The sequence below is a fragment of the Lynx canadensis genome, chromosome B2, assembly GCF_007474595.2.
Source record: "Lynx canadensis isolate LIC74 chromosome B2, mLynCan4.pri.v2, whole genome shotgun sequence".
Classification (NCBI taxonomy): Eukaryota; Metazoa; Chordata; class Mammalia; order Carnivora; family Felidae; genus Lynx; species Lynx canadensis.
The window spans coordinates 80,480,329-80,492,106 of record NC_044307.1 but is presented as its reverse complement, the minus strand read 5'-3'; the positions used below and the strand labels follow the sequence as shown (position 1 = coordinate 80,492,106).

General features: G+C 40.8%; 1 non-coding gene across 1 annotated transcript; it reads right to left on the bottom strand.

The window, feature by feature from the left end:
* Nucleotides 1–530: 530 nt before the first annotated feature.
* On the bottom strand, nt 531–603 carry TRNAK-CUU. Its single transcript has one exon. It is a non-coding gene; the product is annotated as a tRNA-Lys (tRNA).
* Between the last annotated feature and the right edge of the window lie 11,175 nt (nt 604–11,778).

The window sequence follows — 11,778 nt, the reverse complement described above, 5'->3', positions numbered from 1 at the left end:
TCTTTATCCATTCTCCTGTTGATAGACATTTAGATCATTTTCAGTTTGGAGAAGTAAAGCTTTCTATAATAATTATAATAAATAAATCTGTAAGTAATAAATTTGTAGCTTATAAATAAGGAAACTGACAGGTGTGTGTGAGTATATTCTTGACTTATCACAGAAACATGCTCATCAAAGATACTCGATTAAAGCTCTGAGGCACAAGCATGCATCTGGAACCGTGCTTTGGGTGAATGAGGAGTTTGTGGACGACGGGAGGATGAAGGGAACAATTACCAATTCATGAACTTAAAAAAAGTTTATTTCTTTTTGAGATGGGGGAGAGGAAGTGGGGGGAATTCATGAGCTTAAAGTGTTTATTTTTGAGAGAGAGAGAGAGAACAGGGGAGGGGCAGAGGGAGAGGGATACAGAGGATCTGAAGCGGGCTCATGAACCATGAGATCATGACCTGAGCCAGTTCAAGAGTCCGGAGTCAGATGCTTAACTGACTGAGCCACCCAGGTGCCTCAGAGAAAGGAAAAGTAACCGCCCAGCGTGGGGCTCGAACCCACGACCCTGAGATTAAGAGTCTCATGCTCTACCGACTGAGCTAGCTGGGCAGTTCATGTGCTTTTGAAAAGTTGTTGTCTTCCAATTGCAATCAAATGAAGGAAGTAGGCTTCGTCTGAAAATGCTTTACAATTTAGAAATGAGTCACTCCTGATTAATTGCTCCATTTTACAGTGGAGAAAATTCTTGGACTTTTAGTTTTCTTTTGTGTAAAATGGAGGCACTAGTTTTTACCTAGCCTACCTCGCAGGGTTTTTTGTTTTTTGTTTTTTGTTTTTTTGAGAAGCAAATGAGAGAAAGCATGCAAGGTATCTGTCAGCTTAAAGCTCTGTGTGAGTGCAAGGTGGTAGTGTTATCTTTGACAAATTCACACGGTTTTCCCTTAAAAGCTTACGGTGGAATATTTCACATGTGTCATGCATGTTTTGTTTATTCACTCATTTACCTTCCTAAAAGGTAAACACTATTGCTATCATTCCCATTTTATGGATGAAGAACTCGGGGCCCGGACGGGTCTACCTCTCAGAGGCCACACAGGTATAAACGGCATAAATGGGATTTGAATCCATAGAACTGGCTCGAATCTGAGCTGTTACTATTGTGCCATCTGCCTTTCTAAAAACATGTCATTATACCTCCTCCTAGCAGCTCACTTTACAGTAATCGTCTTCATCCACCGCCTTTATTTCCTTGTGGGAGGGTTGCTATATTCAGATTTGTTGGTAAGTTGTCTCCAAGACATAACAGAAGGAAACTGCAAGTTTGCCTAAAATCTTACTGATTTCCCATTTCGGTCTTCCTGGAGGTTTGTGGTGAGACTGCTGGGTCAGCCATATTCTCAGCGAAAACTCTGCATTTATGAGATAATCAGAACCACCCACAGGATGGAACAGATCCTGTGAGCTCCTACTTTCCCAGGACACACAGTTTGGTGCCCTGGTGAGGTGGGAAACACCCTGCAGCACTGAATGCTAAGAAGGAAGCATCCCCATATCCAAGACCATTTGGTCATTTACTGGCATGTCTATCCTCACTGCCTGGACATTTGGCCTTGCTTCTTATAGACCCCTGTACTTCAGGCTGCACCCCCTTCTGTCCAAGACGCTGTGGACAACTGAGTCAGAAGGCACCTTGCATTTCTGGGTGGGGACTGGGGAGAGGGGATGGACAGCACAGCATTTCTTTTTTCTTTTATTTATTTATTTTTTAAATGTTTATTTATTTTTTGAGAGAGAGAAAGAGCACGAGCAGGGGAGGGGCGAGAGGGAGACAGAGGATCACAAGCAAGCTCAGCGCTGACAGGGAAAGCCTGACGCAGGGCTCAAACTCACTAACAGTGAGATCACAACCTGGGCTGAAGTGGGACGCTTAACCGACTGAGCCACCCTGGTGCCCCTTTTTCTTTTTTCTTTTAAAATTACTGGGGACCACTCCTTAAAAAAAAAAAAAAAAAGAGGGGCGGGCACCTGGCTGGCTCAGTGGGAAGAGACTACGACTCTGATCTCAGGATCATGAGTTCGAGCCCCACGTTGGGTGTAGAGCTTACTTAAATGAATAAATAAATAAAAACTTAAAATAAAATTCCTGGGGACCACTAATTAACACCTCCAAATTGATCTGAAAACAAAGTTCAGTTTTTAAGCAAAATGATCATGGTTATCTAAAATATTACATGTCCCTAACACTGAGGTTTCAGAATGTGAGTTGTGGAAATTCTAAAGTTAGGTGAAATTTAGCAACTCCTGAAACTGAATATTCAACCCGAGAAGAACAGGCTGAGAAAACCACCTGTGCTGCTTTTTTTAGCATTTTCTGCAGAAAAATTAGAAGTAGGAGTTATGGCCCCCACAACCACATCACCAGGGATTGGCTATCTATCTTCAGCATTGACTAAAACAGGAAGTTACCAGTGGTACCTAAATGGAGCTAATAAGAACGAGAACCTCCTACAACTTTGTAGCCACTTGGAAAAAGCAACCCAAACCAAATTACCCATCTGGATCTGTTTTCTGTTCATAAATGAGGTAGATGAACTTGGGGAGCACCAACACCTCCCCCCAGCTGGAATGGTCATGATTCTATCCATCAGTGACCAAGATATGATTCTATCTATCGTTGATCAAGGACTGCAATCCTCCACTGACCTGTGAATTTATAATCTCATGGGAGCTATCCTGGATGTTCTCCTGCTGGAATGGCAGAGTATGGAGCAACATTTGGGGTGAGTTCAGAAGCCCCTAAGGAAAGCCCAGCATTGGCCCTCAGAGGGCAGAAAGTGGACACAAATCTACAAAAAAGCATTCATTTCACTGACTCTTAAGGGTCTCCAGTGTTTTTTCTCTCCTTAAAGCAAAGAACCAAGTCATTTGAAAAACTGGAGACAAATGAATACACTCTGAAGCTAGCCATTTTGTTTTTATTTTTCAACAGATTCAAAGAGACGGTGGAATTTATGTTAATTTATTTTAAGAAACGGTATGCAACGAAAGTTAATCTGGGAGTCAAGGCAGTCACATGCTACAAAAAGTTAAATAGTCAGACATTAAAAATTGCACAACTGTTACGTCCTTCCCTGCTGCTGCTGAGTTCAGTTTAAGCCTGTTGTTTATTTTATGGTAAAATTAAATTACATTCTTTTCTTCAAGTGTTGAGCAGTTCCAAACGTGGCTTCTTAGTCAAAGAATCCATTCTTACTGTGGCCAAAAAGCCTCTCTTTCGTTCAAATGAATCATTTCCCCTAATTAGCAGGGAAGAATCCGGAACTAATTAACTAAAAGATCTGAGATGTCTTCTAAATGCTTTGGGCAACATGTTAAATAAAAAAACTGTGTGACAGGGGCACCTGGGTGGCTCAGTGGATTAAGTGTCTGACTTTGGCTCAGGTCATGATCTCACAGCTCTTGGGTTCGAGCCCTGTGTCGGACTCTGTGCTGACAGCTCAGAGCCTGGAGCCTGCTTCGGGTTCTGTGTCTCCCTCTCTCTGCACCTCTTCCGTTCACACTCTGTCTCTCTCTCAAAAATAAATAAACACTAAAAAAAATTTAAAAAAGAAGAAGACTGTGTGACAGATAATATCATTTTGCAGACCAGCCATTTCAGGAAGGGGGAGGGGTTAGAGTCAATGGAAAAGCACAGGCTCTGGGATCAAAAGTACAAGTTTTCCTGTTTACTACCCACGTGTCCTGGGAGAAATAACTTAATGTCTTGGGGCCTCAGGTTTCTTGTGGATGAAGTAGAAGTAGTACTCCTGTGCCTGCTTCCAGGGCTGGTTCCCGGGGCCAAATGGAACCCTGGATATAACAGTGTTTTGTAAATGCCACAGGACCACTCAACAGCAAACTGCAATTATTCAGCAATTGGGTTGGTTTGGGGACAATGAAAGAAGTACTTGTGTTTTGCATTTAGCTCTCAGACCACATCATGCCACTGAGGGAGCCTCACATCAACACCCTGCTTAAATCCCAGCTACCCCACGAAGGGCTCCAAACGGTCACTGGGGCTTTAGGAATAGATTGACCTCACAGTATTTCCTTTTTTCTCCACAGCGACTCCCCTGGAACTGTGACAAGTATATCAAACTCCACCAACAAGAAACTAGGGGACATTTTATGAAGTTATACTTGAACCTAGAAGCCTCTGTGTTTCAGTTAAAGACAGACTTGGAAATGATAAAAAGGTGCCTTAACAATTTTAACATGATTCCAGCAGAGGGAGACAGGGCTGCACTGACTCCGCACAGGATCAGTGATGTAATTGATAGATTGACATCACAAACAGCCTCTCTTCCTTCCTTCTTTCCTTTCTAATCAGATGACTGTAGTCATAATTAAAAAGAAAATTTTTAATGTTTATTTATTTTGAGAGAGAGAGAGCAAGCAGGGGAGGGGCGGAGAGAGAGGGAGAGAGAAAATCCCAAGCAGACTCTATGCTATAAGAGCAGAGCCCCATGTGGGTCTGGATCATGAGATCATGACCTGAGCTGATATCAAGACTCGGGTGCTTTACTGACTGAGCCATCCAGGCGCCCCTGTAGTCATAATTTAAATATCACTAGGTGGAGAAAATATATGGCTGAAGGCCCTTATGAATTCAGCTGTACTTGCAAAACACTTCTAAAATGGGTTCGCATTTTATCGATCATAGAAGCCACTAAGGCGGTTGGAAACAGCAGCAAAGGCAGGTCGTGCATTAGTCTTCACAGTGCACAGACTTCACACCTGTGGTGAGTACCACTGGTGGCTGAGCCAGCTTTCACCTTGTTTTCCTCCTTCCTGAGTCACAGTTCCAGTTTCGTTCAAGCATCTGCTCCATTTCCAATCCAGAGGTGGATCCTGATTATTCCAACTCAATCAGATCACATTTTCCCCAGTGAAGGTAACTGGTCCAGCGATGGACTTATGACCTTACTTGGCCCAGTCAAACTTAAGGGAAGGGCTTCTCTTCCACGCTCTGGGAAGAGGTGTTCTCTCTTTCTCTCCCACTGGATATGAATAAGGAAACTTACTGCCGTTGGCAGCCATATTGCAACCATGAGTAAGGAAACAGAAAACACATAAAAGAATGAAAGAAGGAAAGAACCTGAATTGTTATTTTTTAAGAACCTGAGTTTTTGATGACACCACTAAATCAAACAAACCTGCAGCCTGGATTTCTTGTTTTGTGAGATAATACGTTCCTTTTTAAACCTGCTTGAGTCAAGCCTCTATTTTTTGCAGATATAGTATCTGTATAGATTGATGGACTCCCTTGGCTTTTGCCAAAGTCACCCAGTAGTCTTCAGTCCATTGGGTGGACTGAAATAGTGGTTGAGGACCACTACTTTTAATTTTTTATCTTTTTTAAAAATTCCAGTATAGTTAACATACAGTGTTATATTAGTTTCAGGTGCACAATGTTGTGATTCAACAATTCTATACATTACTCAGTGCTCACCATGATAAATGCACTCCTTAATCTCCATCACCGAATTCGCCCATCCCCCCAACTCCCCTCTGGTAACCATCAGTTTGTACTCTGTAGTTAAGATTCGTTTCTTGAGAGGCACTACTTTTGACTACTTTTTAAACGATCTATTGCTTTTCTACAGGTCACTTGTTGAAAAGGTTGTTGCAAATTATTTCAGTGATATCATTCTTTTCATTGACATAGCACTTTATAGGTACTTATTATTTATTGCTAGTCCTAGATGGATCTGTGGCTTAGAAGGATTATTCCAAATGAGAGATTGCAGTACAGCAAGTCAAAACATATCCAAAGTCACCCAAGATGTGAAAATACTGAAAATACTGAAAATACTCTGTATGTCATAAGTGCTCTTCTCATTACTAGTTTTAGTCTGATGGAGGGAAAAATTCAAGTCATCTAAAATGGCAAACCATGATAGTTTAAAAAAATAGGAATTGTTAGTGCTGCCTTCCTTCATTCTCTGTTTCAAGGGTGGGAGACTATATACGTATTTTTCTTACTGATTCTGTTGCTAGTTGATGTTCATAACTTCTAATCAAATTAAACTAAAAATTACATTTTAAAAACTCACTTGTGGCTCCTACTGGAAAGAACTTGCCAAAATAGGAAGTAGGGGTTGCCTCATAAGAAGGAGACCGAGTGCCCAACCTCCCAAGGATTTTGGCCAAATGTCTGAGAGATTGTTCAGAGAATCACCAGATAAGCATTCATGAAACATGTATTTGTCTAAGCATTCATGAAACATTTCTTTTTTGACCATAATTATGAGAAATAAAGAATCAAAAAGGAATGTAATTTTTCAACCAACAGTGTACAAAGTCTTGTGCTGGGTGCTGCTGTGATGAAAAGATGAATAAGATACAGTTAATGACATTTTATATTGCCCTTAGAGAAAGAAGGCTAGTACAGTGTATGTGAAATAAGTAGCCAACCATTTTAGGCAGTAGATAATTAAATGTTAACCTGGAGCTAACCTTGGAGGACCTGGGTGGCTCGGTTGGTTACATGTCTGACTTTGGCTCAGGTCATGATCTCGCAGTTTGTGAGTTGGAGCCCCACGTTGGGCTCTGTGCTGACAGCTTGGAGCCTGGAGCCTGCTTCAGATTCTGTGTTTCGCTTTCTCTCTGCCCCTCTCCCACTCATACTCTGTCTCTCTCTCTCTCTCTCTCTCTCTCTCTCTCTCAAAAATAAACATTTAAGAAAATGCCGTTTGCAGTACAGAATAAGTGATACCAGTACACAGAGAGAGAACTTAAGATGAGTTATTGTGATCAGGAGAGGTTATTTTATAAAAACGATGAGCTACATAGGATGGGTTTGGATGAACTTTCAAGGTGAGAGAAAAATATTTTTTGTTTCAAACATTGTTGAACGTTTTCCTATCAATACATGAGTATCTGAAATTGTTTCCTATATTTTGAAATGCTTCAGAATTAAACTTAGAAAAAATTTAAATGTATTTATGTATTTTCTTCCTTAGGAAATAAAAGCATTGGGCATTTAATATGTTCATTATTCATTCACTAAATATTTATTGAGCACCTCCTGTGAGCCAGCTAAGATTCTAAATGATGAGCAAAAGAGATATGCCTCATTGATGACTGAAATCTTGTTCAGGGAGATAACAGTAAATGAGTAATTAGAAAAGGGAAAGAACAGATATGAAATCTGTTTATCACAGGAGCCACTAGGGCATCTCTTATCTCAGATTTCCCTCCTGGCAAACTTCAGTCCAAAGCTGGGAAACCACATTTAGACACTGAGCTCAGAGTCAGAGCAAAATTGGTGTGCATGTAGAGAATGTTCTGGAGTGAGTAACTTGGAAACAGTTCATGAAGGCCCAGGGCCATTGTCTTGGAGCAACCAGGAGTGTGGTGTCTGAAGTTGACCCTCTTGGTCAGTGAGTGCCTTGGGCATGGAGTGTTGGGCTGGTTCTGAGGGCCAGAGGCAAGGAGACACTTGAAGAGCTTAGAAGAAGCAATGAGAAAGCACACTAGCCTCAACTACTGCCTGTTCCTTTCTCCACTGAAGGAATTACTACCCTGGAGTTCCTGCATTGATGTAGAGAAGGCCATGATAATTGAGGAATAAAAAAAGAAATTAGAAAGAGAGATTGTCATGCTAAATAAAGGAAAAGGAGGATTTGGTCAAAAACAGTGGTTTTGAAAATTGGTCTGGAAATACTATACTTGAGTCGGTCAGTGTGGGTCCTCGATAAGCCTTGGATTATGATTTCTAACCCCTCTACCTTCCTGAATCTGGATGTTAGCCCCAACTGGTGCTCTTAGACCACATATACTCTTTATAAACCCTTCTTATGTCCTTGTCTTGAAAAAATGTCATGGATATTCTCTGCAATAGAGTCACATGGTGTTGATGGGAGAAAAAACATTTATTAAGAACACTTATAAGTAGGGTGGCACCTAGGTGGCTCATTCGGATAAGCGTCCCATTCTTAATCTCAACTTAGGTCTTGATCTCATGGTTATGAATTCAAGCCCCACCATGGGCTCCACACTGGGTGTGAAACCTACTTAAAAATAATAAATAAATAAATAAATAAATAAATAAACACCTATAAGTAGGGAAGTAGCAAAGTGCACATGACTTTTTGAGCCCTCATGATCCCCCCAAGAAGGGTGCTTGGGCTGGGTATGGTTGGCTAGGTCCAAATACAGAAAGGGCTCTAAGATAGGGTTCCTCCCCTTAGGGCTCTGCCATTGGAGCTTTCTGGTGGGGGAAGTGGCCTAATTGGGAAGGCTGGGCATCTAGCATCAGCCCGTCCTTCCATTGAGCTAACTCAGACCTGCTGAGCTGGCTCTCTGCTAAGCTACTGAGAGAAGATTGGAAATGCATATTTGAGGCCATCTGGATTTGCTCTCTTTGGTTATGCCCAGGGTCCTCCAAACAAGAAAGAAATGCATTTTCCAAAATGAGCATCAAAGAGCAATTTGATGGTCCCTTCAATGACTTCTCAACCTGGAGATTTTTATGTACTCAGCCCCAGAATCTTTTTTCTTTGCCACTTTGGCTCTTCAGGTCAGCAACTCCCCACCAATGATCTAATCATGCTTGGCTTGCATTTACTTCTGGAGACATCACATATACTGCCTTTATTTCTATATGTTGAATTATTTTCAACATTTATTGAGTGCTGTTAAGGGATAATTTATATAAGAAGATCTAATCACAACTTTCATATAACTATGACACATGTCAAAGTTTTTATTTAACTCATTAATTGGTTAGACAACCAATAAGATATTACAACTAGTACATTTGAGGATTTGATTTATAGAGATTTGTATTCTCTACTGGAGAAAAGGAATAGTTTGCATAGTTATGGGCAGAAAAAATATATTACTGTCAGTTTTCTACATGTTAATGTCTACTGTTATGGCGCTGTAAAATAACCTGGTCAAAGACAATCAAAGGCCACGTCGTTATAGAATGAGGAGGGTCCATTGGACAAAGCTTTGCATTCTATTGTAAGGACATGCAATAATCTCTTTCGACCATTTCAATATCCGACAGCTTTTCCTGACAGACTTCCTTCCCCTTGTGATCATACATAATTTCAAAGATTATTCTTGGTCACCAAAAAAAGCTGGTCACATTAGCTTTGGCTGATTACTTAAAATAGGGGCATCAAGATTGTTGATTGATCAGAGAGGCCTCTTTCAGCTTGCTTTGCAAAATCTAGGGTAATACAGCATCAAATGGTACCAAGTTAACTCCTACCTACAAGTTATCATAAGGAATCTTAGACTGGACTTTGAAAAGCATGTCTTATTTGTTGTCCCAAGATCCTCCACCAGCCTTTAGCTGCAGTACCTTTGGGCAAGTTCCTCTCTTCCTGAGGTTTTGAAAACTACCCCAATGGCTTACCTTTGAAATGACCTTTCTTACTACCTAAAAAGGGTGGTCCAGGCCAGTTTTCCTCAGAGGACTTTGCAGACGTTGACTCCATAATTACAGCCTAATTTTGTTCTTTATTTTTTAAATTAATTTATTTTTAAAAGATTTTATTTTTAAGTAGTCTCTACACCCAACATGAGGCTTTAACTCACAAGCCCGAGATCAAGAGTCACGCACTACCCACTGAGCCAGGCAGGTGCCCCCAAACTTTGTTCTTTAAAATGGCTTGTCACATCTAGTCAACTGAGTATGATGATGACAATATTTCAGGGAAGGCCTTGATTGCACAATGGAGTCTTTTAGTTATATTCTGGCAAAAAGGAGGACAGATTCTTATGGAACATATGTAAATAACTGTATTGAAAAGTAAAGACACTAGGTAAGTTTCTGAATTCCAAGGAGGGTAATTGACTGTTGGTGAGAATCATATATCATTTTTAAATGTCTCATTTTAGTTTACAACAGCAGAATTTACAAAATTATTGTGAATAGCATATAGCATAAAAAGAAAAAGAAAAGGCTTCTTTACACATCCAGTAAATAGAGCATTAAAGCAAATCAACAATATTCCAAATAACCTCAATAAAATTTCCTGCAGCAATTGGTTCAATCTTATATAATTAATTCTCATTCTGATGGATGTCAGGTTAGCAGTTTCATGAAACTGTCTGCTTTTCAACTATAAAGAGGCCTGGAAATCCCAACTAACTTCTGCTAAAGTTCTCTGAAAATTATCCAAGCCATGTCAGCCAAGATTTGAAGAGTCAGTAGTTTGAAGGACCTTGTGCTGTCTTCTTCCGTGAGATTCTGAGACTGCTTTTCTTTGATGAAAGACATAAACTCTGGCCAGTTGATTATAGCAGTCTTTTGAACAAAAAAAAAAAAAGAAAAAGAAAAGAAAAACTATGATGTTTACAAAATTCAGCTGAAGAGGCATGGTTCAGTCGGTTGAGTGTCTGACTCTTGATTTTGGCTCAGGTCATGAATCTCACAGTTTGAGAGTTTGAGCCTAGCATGGGCTCTGAACCAAAAGTGCAGAGCCTGCTTGGGATTCTCTCCCTCTCTCTACCCCTTCCCTGCTCTCTCTCTCTCTCTCTCTCAAAATAAATAAACAATAAAAGAAATTCAACTGAGTACATTTTGAAGATCTTATTCATTCATGATCTGATTCATGAATCAGGCAACATCTAATCTAGTAGCTAGGAAAGAGCTCTGAGGAGTTCTATAAAATGAGAGATTTGTAGAAGCGGAAGTGCAGTGTAGGTGGGCGACAAGGAAGTTATACTTGACAAAAAAGTGGACTGGTTAGGGGCGCCTGGGTGGCTCAGTTGGTTAAGTGGCGACTTCAGCTCGGGTCATGCTCTCGTGGTCCGTGAGTTTGAGCGATCCATGAGTTTGAGCCCCATGTCGGGCTCTGTGCTGACAGTTCGGAGCCTGGAGCCTGCTTGTGATTCTGTGTCTCTCTCTCTCTCTGTTCCTCTCCTGCTCACACTCTGTCTCTCTCAAAAAATAAATAGACATTAAAAAAAAAATTTTTTTTAAGTGGACTGGTTATTGCAAGGTTGCTTTTTTTTAGGGGATGACAAGGGTCTGTCAGGTAGATTACCTAACTAGTGCTAATTAGGCGATTCCTGATTGACTGATTTAAGATTCCATTTCTGGGGACTCCTGGGTGGCACAGTTGGTTAAGTGTCAGACTCTTGACTTCAGCTCAGGTAATGATCTCACAGTTCCTGAGTTCGAACCCTACATTGGGCTCTGCACGAACAGTGCAGAGCCTGCTTGGGATTCTCTCTCTCCCTCTCTCTGCCCCTCCCCTGCTCATGTGCTCACTGTCTCTCTCTCCCTCTTTCTCAAAATAAACAAAACTTAAAAAAAAAAAAAGATTCCATTTCTGGGAGAGCTGAAACTAAGTCTTGATTTGGTGACATGGAGCTTAGCCTAAGTGACTCCATTTTGGGCCCGTTGTTTTTAACAATAGATAACACAGACTTAATGGCTACTGTTAATTTATTTCTGGTATTTTTTTAAATGTGAAAAGTCTAGAGAAGTTCATAATACAAATAATACAGCTGACAAGAAAATTTAGTTCTTTCTATGCAAATGAAGACAAAAAAGCCTCTTCCCCACTAGCCCTCCCAACCTCAGCCATATAGAAAACCTGCCCAGGTAGGAAGCCCAGAGGTTCTGTGGATTCAGTATAGGAAGGAGTGGGGGCGGGGCGCTGTACAAATCCAGCCTTCAGCTAAAGCAAATAATAATGGCCGGAAGCTTAAAATAGATCCAGGGAGGAGCTCATTAACTTGGCATAGGAAGTGGTTCAGCACCTCTGGCATTTCTCA